Source organism: Trachemys scripta, chromosome 6 (assembly GCF_013100865.1).
Source record: "Trachemys scripta elegans isolate TJP31775 chromosome 6, CAS_Tse_1.0, whole genome shotgun sequence".
Taxonomy (NCBI): Eukaryota; Metazoa; Chordata; order Testudines; family Emydidae; genus Trachemys; species Trachemys scripta.
Window position 1 is genome coordinate 71,432,365 of NC_048303.1, and position 21,176 is coordinate 71,453,540.

The 21,176-nt window shown below is 40.4% G+C and overlaps 1 pseudogene; it reads left to right on the forward strand.

The window, feature by feature from the left end:
- Positions 1-19,560, forward strand: part of LOC117879627 — a 41,543-nt pseudogene extending 21,983 nt beyond the window's left edge.
- The last annotated feature ends 1,616 nt before the right edge of the window (positions 19,561-21,176 follow it).

Consider the following 21,176-nt stretch of genomic DNA (forward strand, 5'->3'; position numbering starts at 1 on the left):
CAGCAAACATCTTCCGTCTGTGGTTCGATAAATTTAAGGTTACCATATTTCTTTTCAGTTGTTGGTTGAGAGATTCAGGAAATAATTAAACCGTCTTGACAAGTAATCAAACTACTACCAAGAAATAAGTGGATTAAAAGATTCAATATAACTCTGTGGGAAGTCTAGTTCAGTGTTTCTCAAATGTGGCCACCATAGCTGCATGTGGCCACCAGGGGCTTTTTGTGTGGCTACAGGCTCCTGGGTGATGGGGCGGGGGAGGGAGGGAAGCAGCATCTCCTTCCCTGGGGCCGTCAGCAGGGGTTGGGCCCTAACCCCCTCTGGAACCACCAACGCTGGAGAAACAGGTGTAAGTTTCCCAACCTTCCTGAGGGTGGTGGGGCTTGGGCTTCTGGCTTCAGTCTTGGGATGGCGGGCTGTGGGCTCTATCCCCTTGCTGCAGGGTTTCAGGCTCCAGCTGCGGGGCCCTGGTCTCCAGTCACACAGCAGTGGGTGCCAGCTCCGTGCTCACCACCCACCCGCTCCCCATCGCACCTGACCTCCACTGTGTCCTCTGGCCCTGGGCTTTGTTCACACGGCTGGAGGGCTCCAGCCTCAGGCTACCACTAATCCATTTCCCCAACCCTCCCATCCCACGCTGCTTCCCCCAGCCCTTCACCCACCCATCTCCATTGCATCTGGCCCCTGCTGCTTTGCTCAGTCCCCCCATCCATCTCCCAGGCACCTGTTGCCTCCCTCAGCCACTCATCCATCCTCCCCATCTCCCCTGGCCCGCTGCCTCCCTACCCACCTCCCCATCCAGGGCTTAATTTGTCCCCCAGCTTGCCAGGGCTGAGTAAGTCTGTTGTGAAAAGTGATGTTTGTATGTTTGTTAATATCACTTTTTGCTGATTCCCAGCTAGCTAGCAAGTCTGCTGCTATGAAAAGTGATATTAACATGCAAAAACAAATATCAATTTTTAAATAAGCAGACTTACTAACTAGCAGGTCTTTAAAAAAGCAACCAAAAAGCAAAAGAAACAACAAAAAAGAAACATTCAAAGCAGCCTTATTTGTTTCTATTCTGTTTAGATCCAGTAAAAAATAGAGACAACTGTACATTATTTTTATTATTGAGTCTGCAAAAAACCCTACATAAATAAATTACTATGATTTGGACATGTATATGTGCACATTTGTTTGTTTTTCCTAAAGTTAATTAAGTATTTTAGGAAAAATTGTCGGAGCAGCCACCATCAAGAGTTGGTGGCCACACTCTTGAAACCACCAAAAAATTTGTTGTGTGAATCCCTGGGCTAGTTAAAGCTTTGAAGAGATCCTCTTGACTGACAAAGGGCATCTGAAGAGGAAATTCTGTTTCTCAATAAGTATAGCCACAAGGTGTGATGGTATTGTCTATGTTTTAAAGTTAATGTTGATTAATGAACATACCTACCACATGATGAATAGAGGTTTAAAAAGTATGTTCTATGTGTTTATATACAATACTGGGAGAAACATTTTTTGTGCTGAAGATGTTTTCTGCCTATTGGCTTTTCAAGGTAAAAAGTTTCATGAGAAACTGCATGGCCAAAAAGGCTTGTCAGCTGCTTGACACAGCTCTGAGGTATGCATGCGAATAACCCAAATTTAAGAATCAAGAAGAATTGATAAACATTTGATAATGCAGCAAAGAGTCCTGTGGCACCTTATAGACTAACAGACGTATTGGAGCATGAGCTTTCGTGGGTGAATACCCACTTCTTCACCCATGAAAGCTCATGCTCCAATATGTCTGTTAGTCTATAAGGTGCCACAGGACTCTCTGCTGTTTTTACAGATCCAGACTAACACGGCTACCCCTCTGACATTTGATAATGGGTACTGATATAATGACTAAAGATATATAAAGCTGCTTTATCATTTTGATGTTGAACCAAATTTAACATGTTGGAAAACAGATGACTCAAGTTGCTATACTATGGACTAATAAGCTATAAACCATCAGAAAATGTGTAGAGACTTTACATAAAGGTCAGAGAACTTCAAAATAGACGTCACAGAGAAGAGGCATTGTACTGGCTCATGGAACAGAAATGTGTCATGTCAGCCAATGAAGTTACAACACACTGAATGAAGGAGCCCCTCTTAAGATTTGCAAAGATTGCAGAGCTGTGAATACCAAAACAGGAGGCCCTAGAAAAATACCAGGCAGATAGCTTGAACAGCTGAAATTCAAAATGTAGAACTGTTATTGCATAATATATTGGCATGTGGAAATTCAGGAATTAATTAAAACCCAGTGGTAGTGGTAATTACATTTAATATTAAAAACACAAAAAGATGCTTTATTTTTTCACTGGGCAATCAAACAACGATCTCATTCCATGAAATATAGCTAGTGTTCTGACTGATCCACATCAGCTTTTCAGAATGGGAACCTGTTGCTGCAATACCCATCAAAACTGAATAAAAGAAGTAAGATGGCTTCAGAAAATCATTTCCGATAAGAAAAACAAACAAAAACCCAACAACCAAATGAACAACCCCCACATAATTAGATATGCTAATTGTTTAAATTTCTAATTTTAGAATGGTTTTTCTTTGAATTGTATGGTAATTAATTCATAGAAAGCTGGATTGGCAAATTGATAAGGAACTGTATTAAGGATCCATATTGGTACAGAAATTACTTCTCCAGAATAGTATAGAATTAAAATGGTAAAATGAATTTATCATCCGGTGATAAGAATTTGATTTATTACCTTTTGATAAGTTAATTCATTTGAACTTTGCAAACACTACTGGGACCGTTTAAGTAATTTTGTTCATCTTTCAATTCTAATTTTATTAACAAAACATATACATTTGTAGAAGACCTGAGTCTGTAATTAGCAAAAGCACCAAAAAAAAAGAGTCAATTCTAGAGACTTGGTGTGGTTAATTAAAATCAGTTGATCAGAATATGTTTTTAACCATATATTCTCTAAAAGTCTCAGACAGCACTAGGATGGAGAATTAATGGCTAAACATGTAATTGGGAAATAGTGTTGTTTCAATCCCATTAAAAAAAGGAGTCTTCTAGACCTCCTATTTTAGGGTCGTGTGTTTGGACTTTATATTGCCATTATCATTCAAAAATACAAAATCATTCATAATCTTTACAGAGTCTTCTTTCTCAATGACATTGCTAATGCAGAGTTGTGGAATAACTCCTTGAAAACCAGTGTGCATCAAGGGAAGCCTTATTTTCAATTAGAATAATTAAGATATTTAAATATATTAGGATCAGGAAACATTCTAAATAACAAGGGCTTCATGGGAGAAAAGAAAGTCCTAAATACCTTTGAAACTTTAACTATGCTATAAAAAAAGGACAATTGAAAACAGATCAGATTAGAGTTACTGCAAATATGGATATTCTTTTCATGAACTGAATGCAGTTCTAGACTTTAGATAGACATCATTTCAATGTGTGGAATCACTGCAGAATTTAAGAACAAGGAGGTTAGATTTTGAACTTTCCTGCATCTGATTCTGTTGCTGATAATGTTACTGGAGAATACAAAGCACAGCAGACTCCTGTGACTTAAGAAGGAAACGAATGATCAGCCTTTAAATAAAATTGTGTTTTACTGGTGTGTTACTTTCTGTATAAAAAAAGATTCAAAGAAATAGAAAATAGAGTAAATCACTATTTAGTTCTAGTAAAACACAACATGAAGTATAAGTAGTATCATGACTTCCAAACAATCAGGAAGACATGAATTATGGGTTATGCTTGTTTCCTTAATAGGAGGGGATGAGGAAATAAAGGCGTTTACATGGAAACAGGGATTTATATCCTAATATGACTTATTTACAGGTATATACACTTTCAAACAGAGGTATTTAATGGTGAAAACAAAGAATATTTATTTTTTTTAAAAAAGAAAGCAACTAGGGATACAAAATCTCAGCCAAATATTTTTTTTCTCTCCTAGAACTGTTGGGGAGGGAGTAAGCAGAGTCCCTGCTCCCCTATAAACTAGCAAATGGAGCAGTAAGGGAAGGAGAGGGGAGGTTTTGTGAACACCTTAAAGGGGTGCAATGGTTTGTACTCTCTACAATGGGGAGCTTCAGGATGATTCTCTGAGGCTGAATATTGCCTGATGCGTGCTCTTGAGTAGTGCAGCTCTATGCTGCACCTCATTACAGGCTGTGACTGTTTGCCACAATCTAGCCCTGGGTTTGTAGTTGTTGATTAATAGATTCAAAGACCAGGAGGGACCCCTGTGAGCTCCTAGAGCATATCTTTTAGATAAACATCCAATCTTGTTTTTAAAATTGCTGGTGATCAAAAATCTACCATGACCCTTGGTAAATTGTTCCAGTGGTTAATTGCCCTCATTCTTAAAAAAATATGCCTTGTTAACCTTTTTGTTTGGAGATGAGGATATTTGTACTGTAGCCAGGTCAAGCATTGTATTGAATATGCAGGGTGTGAATAATAAAAGACTGGATTCTGCAATCTCTGTACTCATGAACCCACACTCCCTACAGTGGGACTTCCATTAATAGAATGCTTGCAGTATTTGGCCCAAAACATATCTCTTTCATCCCAAAGCATCTCTGCAGACACTGAGAGCAAGTACAGACAGCATTACCATTAATTCCTGGCCATAGCTTGTTCCTTCATTAAGTTCAGCCTGGTCATGTTTCTACGGACAATGAATCACAACCAAAGTCAGGCTACAGACCAGATGGTATTTGCATTATTTTCTTTGGCGTCCTATCATTTGTTTGTCTTCTGCAGCTCATAATCTTTTCTGGTAGTCAGTCCTGTACTCTGATTTCACATCCTGCTCTCCTTCTTTCTTCTTCATTTGACTTAAAAATCGTTCCACTTTAAACTGTCCATCTTTCGAAACACTCTCACCTCTACTGCCTCCAGCCTTTTATTTTATTTTATTCAATGCAGCTGCTTCCAATCCATAAAGTAATAGCGTTAGTACACTGGTCTGATAAATATATACAATTCTCTTATGTGAATAGTCTCCTCTGCTCTTTTAGCTTTCTTAGTTGCAAAATGGAAGCATACGATCCAACTGTTTAATGGAAAATAAGGTCCATTTCAGGCTCTATTTAAGATTTAGGTAAAAGTTTGAGTTATTTTTTTTTATACCATATGAATCTGTTTATCCAAGTCTTAAAAATTGCCATTTATTTTCTATAAACACTGTCTTATAATTACTATTTCTCTAATACTCTATTAGCTTAATATAAAGATACAGATCCAAATCATGCGCTGGTGTAAATAGACACAACTCCATTGACTTCAATGGGGCTATGCCAGGTTTAACTTTGTTTTCAGAAGTTTCCTCTGTTTGTTGGTTCATTTTATGTTCATGCACAGAAGAGTGTGTGCTTCTTATATGCATTACTGTGCAATCAACCAGTTAGCAGTTTAGATACCAATGCAGTTTAGCCTCATTTACTAGTCAAGTAAAACTCCTAAACATTTATCACATTTGATCTAATCTGCAGCATTGTTTCAGTTGCTGAGCTACTGAGTGCTTCAAAGTTTTTTTGTAGTGAAAATATGGTAGGTGCAAAATACATTACATTTTTGACAGCTGGTGTGTTGTCATTCAGGAATGTCACAAAATGCAAATATGATCAGAAGACAGTTGACTCATCTCTAGTTGGCTGTCTTGTTGACATGTTTTGGTAGGTATGAGTTATTTGCAGTTGCCCTTGGGAGGTTATATAAATCCCCTCTACAATAGATATTTAGGCTCTCGATTAAGAATTGTGGTAGGTTCGTCTCTTTTAAAATAAGGATTACAATGTGTTTCCATGACTACATTGCTGTTAACATGGCCTTTTGAGAACATAAAAATGGAATATATTTTTGAATGATACAGAGAAATTTGTGTTACAGGAATGCACCAAAAAAACTTGCTTACTAGATGTGGTCTTTAGTTAAAAGTCAAATAAAATGTACAATAGATACTGTACTTTAAAGTGACTACTTAAGATGGGATATATTAGAAATGGTCTTTAGGGGGTGTTTCACTGTCATAAAATTCTATTGTATTCTTCTCTATTCAGGTTACTGTACTGCACCCATCACTGTGGTATATAAGTACCGTCCAGAGGTTCAGTAAATGACATGATGAGTTTCTGTCATGTGTGGTTCTTTCTAAAACCAATCTCTGCCCCAAGACAGCTTACAAACTCAGTTTAATACAAGATGCAACACAGGTGGATGGAACAATTGGAGTAAGGAGAGGGAGAATGAGGTAGTAATAATACACATATGGTTTTATATATAGCAGTGATATGCATAAATTGTTGTAACAGAGGGGTGGGATTTTTTTTTAAATGTTTTGAATGGTAACCATTGTTTTAGCTCATCACCTGCTCATCAATTATGATCTGGCAATATTTCACAGGCATCATGATAGAAGTGAGTGTTCCGGAGGGTTTGAAAGAATAGTGTAGTGCAGGTGTTCTCAAACTGGGGGTCGGGACCCCTCAGGAGGGTGCGAGGTTATTACATGGGGGGCCAATAGCTGTCAGCCTCCACAAAAAAAAAAAAAATTATCATGGCAGGCATCCTACCTAATGTGTGACGTGAAAAAGCACAGAGGTACTTGTGAGATAAACAGACTAATTGTCAATAAAGACTGGAAATGATGGAGCAAAAGCAGCAGACAATGACGTAATAGAGGATATAGATTGGATGGCCCTTGCAACTCAGAGGCGGAAGCTCGTGTTTAGTGTGATGAATAGGGAGGGGAACTGGTGTAAGGAATTAAAATGTTGTGCACTAGCTTTTTAATTGGTCTCGAAAAGGACAAGGTTTAGGCATCAAAACCAAGAGAGGACAAGGGCCTGGATAAGAGTTCTGACTATGGAATGTGTCGTTCCTTATGTTGTGGAAGTGCCTGAGTGGGGACCTATTGTATTTGGTACTCAGCACTTTGAGATGCAGTCCCTATTGTGAGTTGCTTACAGTCTAATTTAAGACGAGACATGAAAAGTAAGTGTGATAAATGGTAGGAGGTGAGAAAGAGGATGAGGGGAACAGTGAGATTTTATAGTTACATAGGCCAGCTATGTGCACAAGTTGAAATTTCCAAACAGTTTAGGAGTATTGGGTTGTGTCTGTTGTCTTTTTTTGCCCCTGATTTAGTTACTGATCATCAGTAGGCTTATTTCTTTTATATTTAGTACATAATTTATGTATGGCTTATATATTCGTAATGATCTGCAGAGAACCTGTTCCTATTTTTTATTTTGTATTACTACTTTTATTAATGGGCACCATTACAACATTGAAAAATCTAATGGGCAGTGAATGAAGTAAAATGGTGACAAGTGCTGAAAGTTGGGGGTGATCAAATCAGACCCAACAGCTGGAGAAAGGATTCTAACTTGTGAGAAATGGCACCCAGGAAGATACGAGGCTGAGAGGAGGCAGTCAGGAGCTACTACTTGAACTTTTGAAGGCACCATGATCTACCTTCGTGCAGGAAAATTTTCTGGAATTTGATATGATTAGGTGGCATTGACATGAACAGAATATACACACACATCATATAGTCCAAATTAGCTGCCTTCTTGCCATTTGGTTTTCTTGGTAACTCAAATAACAATAAAGCATAAATGCCAGCAAAAGCATTCAACCCTGAGCTCTAGAATTCCAAGGGTTTTCACTGCGGAACCTCTTCCATCCAATCCCGTAGCTTCCAATGCCTCAGATAGACACCCTCTGAGTTCTCGGTTGGAGCTGATGAGATGTGCCAGTGTGACTCAGACAAAATTTTCATCATTATGTAGGGTTTCTAGCATCCGAACTTAGATAGTCAACAAAGGAGCTCTGTGTTATCCTACAATTTCCCAGAACCTGCCACCCAGTTAAAACTACATTCTAAGTATTATTGTCATTATTTTGTTACAGATGAAATGACATGAGACCCAAAATTACACACATAGTAAAATATACCAAGTGGGTATTTTATCAATTACATCAATGTACTTGTGTCAGGGGAAATGATTTTTGTCTACTAAAGACATATGAGCCAGAGAAAGTCTCTTTGATTTCAGATTTTATGTAACATTCTGTTTGCAATTAGCAGGGTTCCAGATGTTAATGCATAGTAAAAAAAATCCCTATAAAATCATTTACGTTTCTCATCAGAATACACCAATGGTTTATGTTCCCAAAACTCAATCTAAAATATTTTTTTCTGAGGTTGAGCTTGAACTGAGTGGATTTGTTCATCATTTTACCTCTAATTTTAGTTGTTTTTCCAAGATGAAAAGGCTTCTTTTGTTCATAGATGTTTACTTCTATGTCATAGATTCTGCTGTTGAGTAAACATTTGGAAACCATCTTGTGCAACTATTTTTAGTGACTTATTGAATAAAACACATCTCATTACTTTGTCAGGGTAGAGCGTTCCTAGCTATTTTGACAGAGAATGTTTCTTCTGTTTCATTGTCACATTTATCCTGTAGAGAAAATCCCTTAGAATGGGAAGGGTAAAGAGTGGTAAATTCTAATCTGTACTCTTTAGATCAAAATACAGGCACTTTTGTGGAATGTTTTTCTCTGCTGATCAACAGGAGTGTTCACCAAAGCAATGCAGAGCCAACAGCCTCCTCCCCACTCCAAAACATCCTCTCTCAACAACCTCTGTCATCTCCCAATGAATTTCCCTCTGCCCATTGGGTTGATTCAAGAAATCAGTTTCTTCATCAGATGATTTTGTGAGCATGTTTTAACTTGATACAAATACCCATTTATACACAAAAATGGATGAGGCTTTTTTTTTTTAAAAAACAATTAACAAAATCATCCAAAGCGCAGGAGTTGGTGATGATGGGGGACTTCAGCTACCCAGACATCCGTTGGATAATCTGTGCCCTGCTGTATTATTTTCCCAACAAGTTTTTGGAATGCATTGGAGACAATTTTCTATTTCAAAAGATGGAGATAGCCAGGGGAGAGGCTGTTCTAGATTTGATTTTGACAAATAGGGAGGAACTGGTTGAGAATTTGAAAGTGGAAGGCAGCTTGGGAGAAAGTGATCATGCAATAGTAGAATTCATGAGTCTAAGGAATGGTCGCAGGGCAAACAGCAGAATAAAGAAAAAGGATTTCAAGAAGGCAGACTTTAACAAGTTCAGGTGACTTGCTTCCCATGGGATCTTACCGAAGGGGAAAAACTGACAGAATTGGCAGTTTTTCAAAAAGACATTAAGGGCACAAGAGCAAACTATCCCACTGCATAAGAAAGATAGGAAGTATGGGAAGAGACAGCCCAGCTTAACCTGGAGATCTTCAATGGTCTGAAACTCAAAAAACTCTCTGGAAAGGGATATGGGGGGTAATAGTGGATCACAAGCTAAATATGAATCAATATGTAACTGTTGCAAAAAAACCCAAAAAAAGCGAACATCATTCTGGGATGTATTAAGAGGAGTGCTGTAAGCAAGACACAAGAAGTAATTCTTCCACTCTATTCCGTCCTCATAAGGCCTCAGCTGGAGTATAGTGGCCAGTTCTGGGTGCCACATTTAGGAAAGATGTGGACAATTTGGAGACAGCCCAGAGGAGAGCAGCAAAAATGATTAAAGGTCTAAAAAACATGACTGAGTGGGGACATAAATTTTCAAGTACATAAATGGTTGTTACAAGAAGGGGGGGGGGAGTGAAAAATTGTTCTTGTTATCCTCTAAGCGTAGCACAAGAAGCAAGGGCTAAAATTGCAGCAAGGGTGGTTTAGGTTGGACATTAGGAAAAGCTTCCTAACTGTCAGGGTGGTGAAGCACTGGAACAAATTGCCTAGGGAAGTTGTGGAATCTCTGTCACTGGAGTTTTTTCAGAACAGGTTAGAGAAACACCTGTCAGGAATGGTCTAGTTATTACTTACTCCTGCCTTGAGTGCAAAGGACTGAACTAGATGACCTCTTGAGGTCCCTTCAGTCCTACATTTCTATGATTCAATGAAAATACTCAATTTACACTCATTAAGCCAAATTCTTCCTATATGCTTATAGTTTTTTAATAAAGCTTTGTATGTGCATAACTGAGGGCAGCACTGACCTTTAATGGGATAATTCTTGATAGTATGAAATTCTATGTAAAACTAAGTACTTTTCAGTTTATATATTTGCTAAAAATACACAAATCCCAGAAAATTGTCTATTTTATATGTATAATCTATACATTTCCAGAATTTCAAACATGTATTTTTGAAAACTTTACTCATACCTTAGAATTTTCTAGCTTCCAAATATTTGTTTTATAAGTACAGTATTGTAATATAGAAATATAGAAAAACTTGAAGCAACTCATTTGTCTTTACAATCATAACTTTATTTTAAAACAAAAGTTTTGGAAAATTTTCAAAAGCTACGAAGTGCCTTAGGAGCATAAATTCCATTATAAAAATGACTTAGACCTTTAGGAGCTGAAGTCTCATTGAAAATCAGTGGGAATTAGGCTATTAAGTAGCGTTGCCAACTTTTTAATTGCACAAAACCGAACACCCTTGGCCTGCCCCTGCCCCCTTCTCTGAGGCCCCGCCCCTCACTCACTCAATCCCCCCTCCCTCCATCACTCGCTCATTTTTACCAGGCTGGGGCAAGGGGTTGGGGTATAGGAGAGGGTGAGGGCTCTGGCTGGGGTATGGACTCCAGGGGCCCCCAGAAATGAGGGCTTCAGGGTGCGGAAGGGGGCTCTAGGGTGGGGCAGGAGCTTATGGTGAGGGCTGCAGGTGGTGCTTCCTGCAGGGGGGTCCCCGGAAGCAGCGACATGTTCCTCAGCTCCTAGGTGTAGCGGCAGCCAGGCGGCTCTGCGTGGTGTGCACTGCCTCCATGCGCAGGTGCTACTCCCACAGTTCCCATTGGCTGTGGTTCCCAGCCAATGGGAGCTGCAGAGCTGGCGCCTGGAGCAGGGGCAGTGTGTGGAGCCTCCCTGACTCCCCCTGCACCTCGGAGTCAGAGGGACGCCTTGCTGCTTCTGGGAGTCATGCGGAGCCAGGTAGGGAGTCTACCAGCCCCTCCGACCGTACTTTTAACGGCCTGGTCAGTGGTGTTGTTCGGAGCCATCAGGATCCCCTTTTAACTGGACGTTCCGGTCAAAAACTGGACACCTAGCAACCCTACTCTTAAGTCACTTAAGCACTTTTAAAATGATACCCTTAAGGAACTATGCTTGTACAATATTAAGTATTAACTTTGCCAGTCTAATAGTATTGAGGTCTGATCCTACACCACTACATTCAGTAGTAGTTTCACCATTGATTTCTGTGGTGAGGATTGTGCCCTTAGTGAACAAAGTTAATCTACCATTACCTTAGTTGACAATATCATTTTAAAAAATACACAAATATTGTTATTGATACCTTCTCATTGCAACTAATTGAGGTTGAGTTGGCTCTTTGGCTATACAAATTCTTACGCTATTTTAAAGAGAATTAAAATGTGTTTAACACGTTTGGTTAATAAATACACAAAATTGTAAAATACATTAAATAAAATTACTAAGTAATAGTCATAGAGTTTAAGGCCAGAAGGGACCACCAGATTAAATAGTTTGACCACCTGTATAGCACAGGCCATTGACAGCACCCATACTCTATACACAATGACCAAAATTAGCCCACAGGAGACTAAACTATTAGGTGCCACTGATAGAGAATAAGAGGAATAGAGGGGCATCACAGCCCAAGGTCCCTGCAAGGGCAGGGCGTTAAGAGAGATAGATATGGAAGGAGAAATTCAGTTTTAAGTGTTTCATGGTATTTCCAAACTGAAGCTGTATTTTATGGTTTATTTTATCAGATCCTACTGGACTGATCTATAAAATAACTTGGATAATCTATTTGATGCTGTATATTTGCAAAGACCAGGTAAGACTAAGATAAAAAGGGCCAAATCCTGGTCCCTGGCTTGCCCCATACTGGCATCACAAAAGATGGATCTTTATTCCCAAACAGGGCAGCTGGGGATTCCCCTGATGTAGGCAGAATTCCCCAAGTGGCATAAAGCACCGTAACAACATCCATTTCCCTTTTAACCTCAGGCATATGAGGATGTTCCTGGGAGAGCTGCAGCCAGAGCCAGAGTATGATTTACTCAGAGCAGTTCCCAGGGAGGCTGCGCTAGATGGTGTAATTTAGGGGAAGACTGGCCTAAGGTCCACTAAGGGCTGATTTTACCCCAATTGTGGTAAGTATCAGGGTGCTGAATCATGGCATAGAGTCACCTTTCTCTCCATACCCAGACTGTACACTGAACAACAGCTCAGCTACAGACAGACATCTAGTCCAAAGTCAATAGTTAACTGCATTTTTAGGCACCATATTAAAAAGCAAAATTTTAAACATCCTTGCACAATGTCGTCTTTAAAAAGACAATAGATGGGTACCAGAATGTTTCCTTTGTTAAGGTGTCACTCAGAAATTTTGTTATACTATGAATCTGAAGTCAGAAGACTTTTCCGCTATGAATTTGGTGTTGGATTGACAGTAAAATAAAGATTTAATTGACAGCTTGAGTGGATGGAATTGCAGAGAAGTTTTCAGGAATAAATGGTTGCCTTTTATTTTATTATGTTAGTAGAACTCTTCAGTACAATGACAACATCTTCATACAGTACACTGTTGATTAGTACAAAAACTGAAATAAAAAACTTTACCTCTTGGGCAACACAAAAGATGTTTGAAATACAAAGCTGGCAGCTTCTATGCCAGATCTTAAGGCGTGTCTGCACCATAGCCGGAGGTGTGATTTGTAGCTCATGTAGATATACCTACACTAGCATGGGTGGTCGGTGACCCGGCCATTGGGGGAGGCTAGCCCCTGCCCCTCCCCTTGTGTCCAACACCCCATCCCTCCCCATCTGCCCCCACATCTTTCCCTCCTCCCCCGCAGGAGCCCAGAGCACCCCCACTGCAGCCCCTGACCCCAGCTCCAGGCAGCCAGGGGGTGAGGCCCCAGCCCTGGTGAACCAGGTGACAGCACTTCTGACCCCATGGCTTCAGGTGGCGTGGCCCCAGCACCAGCCATCCTAACTCCTTATGGGTGGCAGGCCGGCCAGCCAAGGCAGAGCACTCTGGGAACCACAGGTCGGGGCCTGGCCTGGGGGCAGAGTGTGGGCAGGGCCACACTAGGCTGTTTGGGAAGGCACAGGCTACTCCTGCCTATGATACCCACCACCCATATACACTAGTTTTAATGTAGTTAGCTTGCTGAAAAGAATAGTGAGGATGTAGCAGTGTGGGCTTCAGTGCTGGCTGCACAAGCCTGCCTGACTCCTCACCCCGGGGTACGTACTCACTTTTGCGGCCCATGCCGCACTGTCCTCACTGCTATTTTTAGTGCGCTAGCTATGTTAAAGCTAGAGTGGATACATCTACATGAGCTGAAAATCACCCCCCCAGCTGCAGTGTAGATCTTGCTTTCGAATTTCATCTGGAATAGAAAATTTTAGGAGCCTTTGATAGTTCTGAGATGAGACAATTCACAGTAAAATATTTTACTAGCATAATATGGAAAAACTATAGACAAGTGGTTTAAGAACAACTCTGCTGGGAGAAAGACAAACTCTCTCTGAGTATCAGAGCTATAAACTCCAATTAATTCCAGCTTCCAAATAAAATAGTTAAATATCCATTTATTTCAAAGTAGCATTTAATCGGTAAACTGATGTTTCACTGCCTTTGGCAATATTTTTTTTATGTCTGAAGCATGAGCAGAGCAGAACTTAGACTATCATGTAGGTACATACTAAATAAATAAAAATAGTAGGCAGAGTACCAGAAGTTAGTGTGGAAGATATGCAATTGTTTTTGCCAATCTGGGAACAGCAGCCTTGAAAGCAAGTGTGAAAATGTGTACTACTTTAATGCATAAATGATATACTTTGTCACTGACTCCTCATTAAGTGTACACAACTTCTGGCTAGCCTGTTATGGTTAAATTGTTTGCACTGAAGGGCATGTTTTCTTTCATGTAGTTTAGCATAGTTTAAAACATATTCAAGTCACATCTGTGACATGAAATTATTTATGACTTAATTGTTTCCTCTTTGCAGTGAAACTGGAAATGGGGCAATATAATGATGCTTGGAACTTCCTTGACTGCCCAAGGGTAGAGCTGTGCAAATCCTTCCAATTTTGGCTGGAAGTGGCTTTAAAGGGGTGTTTGTATGGTGGGTTTTGAAGAACCCATTCTCATGGGTTTGCAGGCGCTAAAGTTTGAAAAACTTTGAATTCAGAGTCCCTATGTCTCGTTCTCGATACATAAGGTAGGTAAATTAAGCTCTTCATTGCCTTTGCTCTATGTATAATCCCACAATTTTGCAGATGGAATTAATACACTAGGCTACTACCTTGAAAGTAGATATGCAGGCTAGGCATCTCTGATATACTGTTTGTGTGTTGCATACACAACACCTCAGGGATCTTAGATACAAAGTGAAACAGTGTGAGGCTAAAATAACTTCCACTTACTTATGGAATTAATAATGTACTACTAAAATGCTGCTTACCACAATGACAGAGAGACTTTACTTCTCTGGTGCGCTATTTTGTGTGTGTGTGTGTGTGTGTGCGTGTGTGTGCTGACTGCACATGCATTGATGGTTCAGGAATGTTTGTCTTCAAAAACTTTGAGGAATGACTATAATGATGGTTCTCCACCAATAGCTGCTCTCAGCGATAGTATCAAGGGACCTCATGCTGCCAGCACTGATTGCCTGCAATACAGAAGGTGAGATTGTCAGCTGGTGTAAATTGATGTGGTTCAGTGGAGTGGCACAAATAAAACTGGCACACCAGTGACAGTTTTGGTGCATTATGTGTGGAAAACTCATCCCAAAGTATCCCAAAGCCAGGAAGCTTGCTGGTCTTTTCCTGGATGTACTGTAGCAGAACACTCTGATCTTTTCCGAAGGAAAATCTATTTTCTGACACTAAATAGTGAGAGACCCAAAATAGATTAGAACTGAGAAAGGAGATCTTTTATTCTGATACATGTTCATATAGACAACTAATCAACCTTCCTCTTGGACAAACTTCCTCGCAACTCTCTGCCCCCCAATCCCTCTGAACCTGCTCGAGCATGCTTAGTACAATCATAGGGCTTCTAACAGTCAATAGGTATTCTCATATTGGCTACCAAGTGACAAGAAGCATAACATAAATATCTGCAACATTACATTCCTCCCCTTTACATTATTAATATTATTATTAGTAGTAATAAACTTAAAACAAAACTTATAACAAAAAACAAAACAAAATATTCTAACTAAAAGTCTGAGGTAGAGTACCCTAATCCTCAGGCAATTACAAGGGATTATTCTGCCTTCTCTATCATAATTGCTTTACTACCACAAATCCAGTCTGTCTCTAGGTTTGGGAGATCTATTGGACTAACACAGTGGAGACACCTGTGGTCCTTGATCAGTAGCTGGTGCAGAACGGCTTTCTAATAATACCACCATCTCTGCAGGCTTAACTTCCAAGGCTGCTGTAGTGGTTGGTATGGGGTCCTCAGCCATCTCACTATTTCTGGATGTAGTAACTGGGTAGTCTAATGACTCCATAGCACGTGGCATCTCAATATCCAAATAAGAATTCTCTACAGTAACTCCTTGTAGCACCGCAAACTAACCTGACTGTGATGTCAACGAATGTGACTCCCATCTGGTAACTCAGTCACCCAAGAAAGTGGTCTTGTCTGTGCTATGAGGCTACCTGATAACCAGTGAGGGCCATTGTGAAAATTAAGAGCCTATACTGCGTTACTTAAACATCACCAAGAACATTAGGTGTAAGCATCATAATATGACTCTTGTGCTGTCTTGCTTTTCCTTCACCTTAACAGTTTCATCGTGGTGTAGGGAGCTCAGATGAGTTCTTAGTATCCTTCCCATTAAGAGTTCTGCAGATGACTTTCCTGTTGTGGCTTGTGGCGTCACGCTATACTAGAAAAGAAGCCTGGCCAGTTTAGCGTCTATGCTACCATATGCCAACTTCTTATGATTTGCAACACCTACTCAGCTAGGCCATTTGAAGAAGGGAGGCAAAGTGCACAGTTCTAATGTGTTTTATGCTATTTTATTTCATTGATTCCTGAAATACAGCACCAGTGAACTGAGTACCATTGTCCCTCACTACTGTCTCAGGCAATCCAAAAGTGAAAAATGTACGTTGAAGTTTATCAGTTGTAGCCTGCACTATAGAGGAGGGCATTATGTGTGCCTCAATCCATTTTTTGAATAAGCATCAGTTATTAAAAACATTTTCCCCATACATGGGCCAATCTAATCTACATGAAGCCTCACCATGGTTGCTGAGGCCACTTCAGTGGGTGCAAAGGAACTTTTGGTGGAGAATGGCGACTGGATTGGCAAACCACACACTGTTGCACAACAGTCTTGATCTCCTGATCCATTCCTGGCCACCACATATAATTGTGTGCAAACACATTCATGCGTACAATGCCAGGATGTGCTTCATATAATCAGTTTAGCTCCACTGGTCTACTGACTGGAAGTATGATCACCCAGGACCTTAACAATAATCACCCGTCTTGGACACTAAGACTCCATTTGGAGTACTGTGCTTACCCTCTCTGTCCAACCACTTGTAACCATCCTCTGTACTTGAGACAACAGTGCGGGTCTCTGAGTCTCTTTTTTTTATCTGAAGGGTAACCGTGTTAGTCTATATCCACAAAAACAACGAAGAGTCCGGTGGCACCTTAAAGACTAACAGATTTATTTGGGTATAAGCTTTTGTGGGTAAAAAACCCCACTTCTTCAGATGCACGGAGTGAAAATTACAGATACTGGCATAAATATACTGGCACATGAAGAGAAGAGAGTTACCTGGAGAACCAGTGTTGGAAAAGGCCAATTCAATCAGGGTGGATGGGGTCCACCCCCAATAATTGATGAGGAGGTATCAATACCAAGAGAGGAAAAATTGCTTTTGTAGTGAGCCAGCTAGTCCCTATGCAAGCCCAAATTAATAGTGTTAAGTTTGCAAATGAATTGTAGCTCTGCAGTTTCTCTTTGAAGTCTGTTTTTGAGGGTTTTTGTTGTTGAAGGATGGCTACTTTTAAATCTGTTATTCAATGTCCAGGGGGATTGAAGTGTTCTCTTACTGGCTTTTGTATGTTTTGTAAGGTGCCACCAGACTCCTCATTCTTTTTATCTGTGCTGCATTGATTAGAAAAGTGGACAGTAGTTCAACAAGGAGGATTTCTGTAGGCTGCGGTACTTTGGATATGCTCTCTGGTAAAGGAAATCTACTCAGAGCATCTGCATAAGCCAATGCTTTTCCAGGTTTATAATCAAATGCATAGTAATAAGTTGATCTGGTGAGACACCATCTCTGAATTCTGGCAGATGCCACAGGTTTGCTCTCACCAACCAGATCTTTCAGAGGTTTATTATCTGAGTGTATAACAAAATGCTTACCATATAGGTAAGTGTGGAACTTCTAAATCCAAAAAAACCCACTGCTAGCCCTTCTCTTTATAGTTGGGAATTTCTTTCTGCTGGAGCTAGTGACTTTGATGCATAACTGGTGGATGCTCAAATCCATCTGGTATTTGGTGGGCTAGTACCACTACCATCCCATACAGTGAATCATCACAAGATAATACTAGTTCTTTCTGGCTATTATAATGAACCAAAAGGTTAGCAATTTCTTTGCTTCTGCACAAGTGTTTTTTTTTTTTTTTTTTTTGACCAGTGGAATTTTATGCATTCTGTAATAGTTGTGTAATGGAGCCAATATGGATGCCAAGTTGGGTAAAAAAATTACCATAATAATTTGGCAGGCTCAGAAAGAATTCAGTCTGGACTCTGACTCTGGTGGTGGTGTCACAGTAATGACCCATACCTTTTCTTTTACTGGAGGTAAGCCATTTGCATCAGTTTTATGTTCCAAGTAAATTATGTCACCAGCCTGAAAAATACACTTCTCCCTCATAAGATGCATGCCTGCATCAGCCCATTTTTGTAGTGCCCACTCCAAGCTTTTCAAGCTTTCTGACTCAGATTCCCTTGTAATCAGGTTATCATCAAATTATACACAGACATTTAGTATACCTTGGAATTAATTGTCCATGCCTGGAGCTGGTGACACTCTGAATGGGTGGCAGTTATAATGAAACAACCCTTTGGGATTATTGATCATTACATTTTAGATCTATTGTCCAGAGCGATTTGGAAGTATGCCTTAATTAAATTGATTGATTTTTGTGAAAGTTCCCCCTGCCAATATGGTAGAGTACATGTCATCTCTCTTAGGGAGTGGGCATGTATCTAACATGGCCACATGGTTGACCATGACCTCGTAGTCCCCATGTATCCTCACTCCTGTCTGATTTCAACACTGGGACACTAGGATCAGCCCAGTCTGAAACTATGGATAGGCTCAATAATATCAGCTGCCTGTAGTCTATCGAGTTCTTGGTCTACCTGATGTCACATGGCATAGGGTACTGGCTTTGGCTTAAAGAAACATGGTTTAGCATCTGAAGCCATGTACATTCTGGCACTGACCCCTTTCAAAGTATCAAGACCCTCCCTGAACAGCTGGCTCTTTTTTTTCCTCTCTCTCTTTCAAGAAGTGTTTCTATGCTTGGTGTATGGAAATGATTGACGTCTGCCCAGTTAGGTTTTGATACTTTAAGCAGTCTTATCTCATGAAGCTCAGACCTTTCCCCTTCAGTACTACTAAAGATAAGCATAGCTTCTGGTCCCGGTCCACATTGACAATGCCTCTTACTGGAATTCGTTCTCCTGTATATGTATGTAACACTACATTTGCTGCTCCCAACTGTGGTGTATTCTCCTGTGCCACAACTGGTGATAAGTAACCTCACTGATTATAGACAAAGAAGCTCCTATATCAGTCTCCATGGTTATTCTTTGTTTATTAATTGTAATATCCACTTGCAGTGGCTCCTCCTTTTGGTTTTTGCTTATAATATTGAACATATTATACACCGAATCCTTGGCTTCTGGCTCCTCTTCTTCCTCTACAATATGATAAACCTCTTTCTTGTAATCCACATTTCCCCTTGCCATGTATCTCTGTTTTTTAAGGCACACTTTTGCAAGATGACTTCGCTTCCGGCAAACCCAGCACCCTGTATCCTTGTATGGGCAGTAGATATCGTCATGTTTCTCCGCACTTCTAAAGCAATTTTATGTGCTCTTCAGGAGGTACTTAAAGATTTATGTGCTTTGTGTGGAATGCTGGACAATTTGTGCATCATGCTTGCAACTGTTCAGCTACCTACATGCTGCTTAGTGCTTTCCTGTACATCCAAACATGCTGTTCAGCTACGTACATGCCTGGTGCTGTTTCCAGAGCTTTTCTTTCTTTTTTTCTTCTTCTTTATTTATTTATTTATTTTAAATCTAAGGAGGACTCTGCCAACAGACGTCTCAGACTTGTCTATGGTATCAGTGATGAAAGAATTCAATCTTACATTAAACGCCATGCTGCATCTCCAGAACCACAGTGCTCTGACAAATGGTACAGTTCTGCTACATAAACTGCCACGGATATTCTAGATTGGCGGGAAGAACTGTTAAATTTAAAATGCTGCACAATCTCAGATGATGGAGGGGTACGATGGTGCGTGAGAACTTTAACCAGCTTATCAAAGGATGTGGCATTGGACTTATCCAGCACCACCAAACTTACAATAAAATCATTGTTTTTTTTTCTCCACAAACACTCAATTAAATAGCATGGTTCTTGTTGTTATCCTCTATATCATTGCAATGAAGTACTGAGAGTCTCCCTCTGACTATTGAATCCAGTCCTCCTGCTCTGCATCATACACTTTCATTTTTCCATGTGCAGCCATTTTTCTTTTCAGTGTGCAGAACTCGCTAGTGGTTGTTTTTCAGTTTATCCTCCTCACCAATATGGAGACCCAAAACAGATTAGAAGTGAAAAACATCTTTTATTCTGGTACATGTTCGCATAGACAATTAATCAGCCGCCATCTTAGAAAAAACTTCCACACCCTTCCCATCCTCTGCTCGAGCATACTCAGCACAATCTTAGGGCTTCTAACAATAAACAGGTTTCAGAGGGGTAGCTGTGTTACTCGGTATCAGCAAAAACGAGAAGTACTTTTGGTACCTTAGAGACTAACACATTTATTTGGGCATAAGCTTTCGTGGACTAAAACCCACTTCATCAAATGCATCATGAAGTGGGTTTTAGCCCACGAAAGCTTATGCCCAAATAAATGTGTTAGTCTCTAAGGGCTTGTCTATACTTACCGCGCTGGTTCGGCGGCAGGCAATCGAACTTCTGGGTTCGATTTATCGCGTCTAGTCTGGACGCGATAAATCGAACTCAGAAGTGCTCCCCGTCGACTCCGGTAATCCTGCTCGCCGCGAGGAGTACGCGGAGTCGACGGGGGAGCCTGCCTGCCGGGTCTGGACGGGGGTAAGTTCGAACTAAGGTATGTCGACTTCAGCTACGTTATTCACGTAGCTGAAGTTGCGTACCTTAGTTCGATTTGGGGGTTTAGTGTAGACCAAGCCTAAGGTGCCACAAGTACTCCTCATTCTTTTAACAATAAGCAGGTATTCTCACATTGGCCGCTAGGTGGCAATAAACATAACAAATACATACAATATTACAGGGAGATAAAAATGATCAGTAGGGAGGGACTGTAAAGGGCCTTGAAAGTGGTGTGTGTGTGTGTGTGTGTGTGTGTGTGTGTGTGTGTATAAAAATTGTTGTAAAAGTGACCGCTGGAGTCAGGTGATGCTGTAATTTACACTGTTATAACAGACTTAGGCCTGTTTTTTACACTAAAAAATTATATCGGTTTAACTACTTTGGTCAGGGGTGTGAAAAAGCCACACCCTTGTGCGGTGTAGTTCATAGAATCATAGACTTTAAGGTCAGAAGGGACCATTATGATTGTCTAGTCTGACCTGCACAACGCAGGCCACAGAATCTCACCCACCCACTCTTGTATCAAACCCCTAACCTATGTCTGAGCTACTGAAGTCCTCAAATCGTGGTTTAAAGAGAATCCTCCAGCAAGTGACCCATGCTTCATGCTGCAGGGGAAGGTGAAAACAGGGCCTCTGCCAATCTGCCCTGGAGGAAAATTCCAATTATATCTCCCCTCAGCCTTCT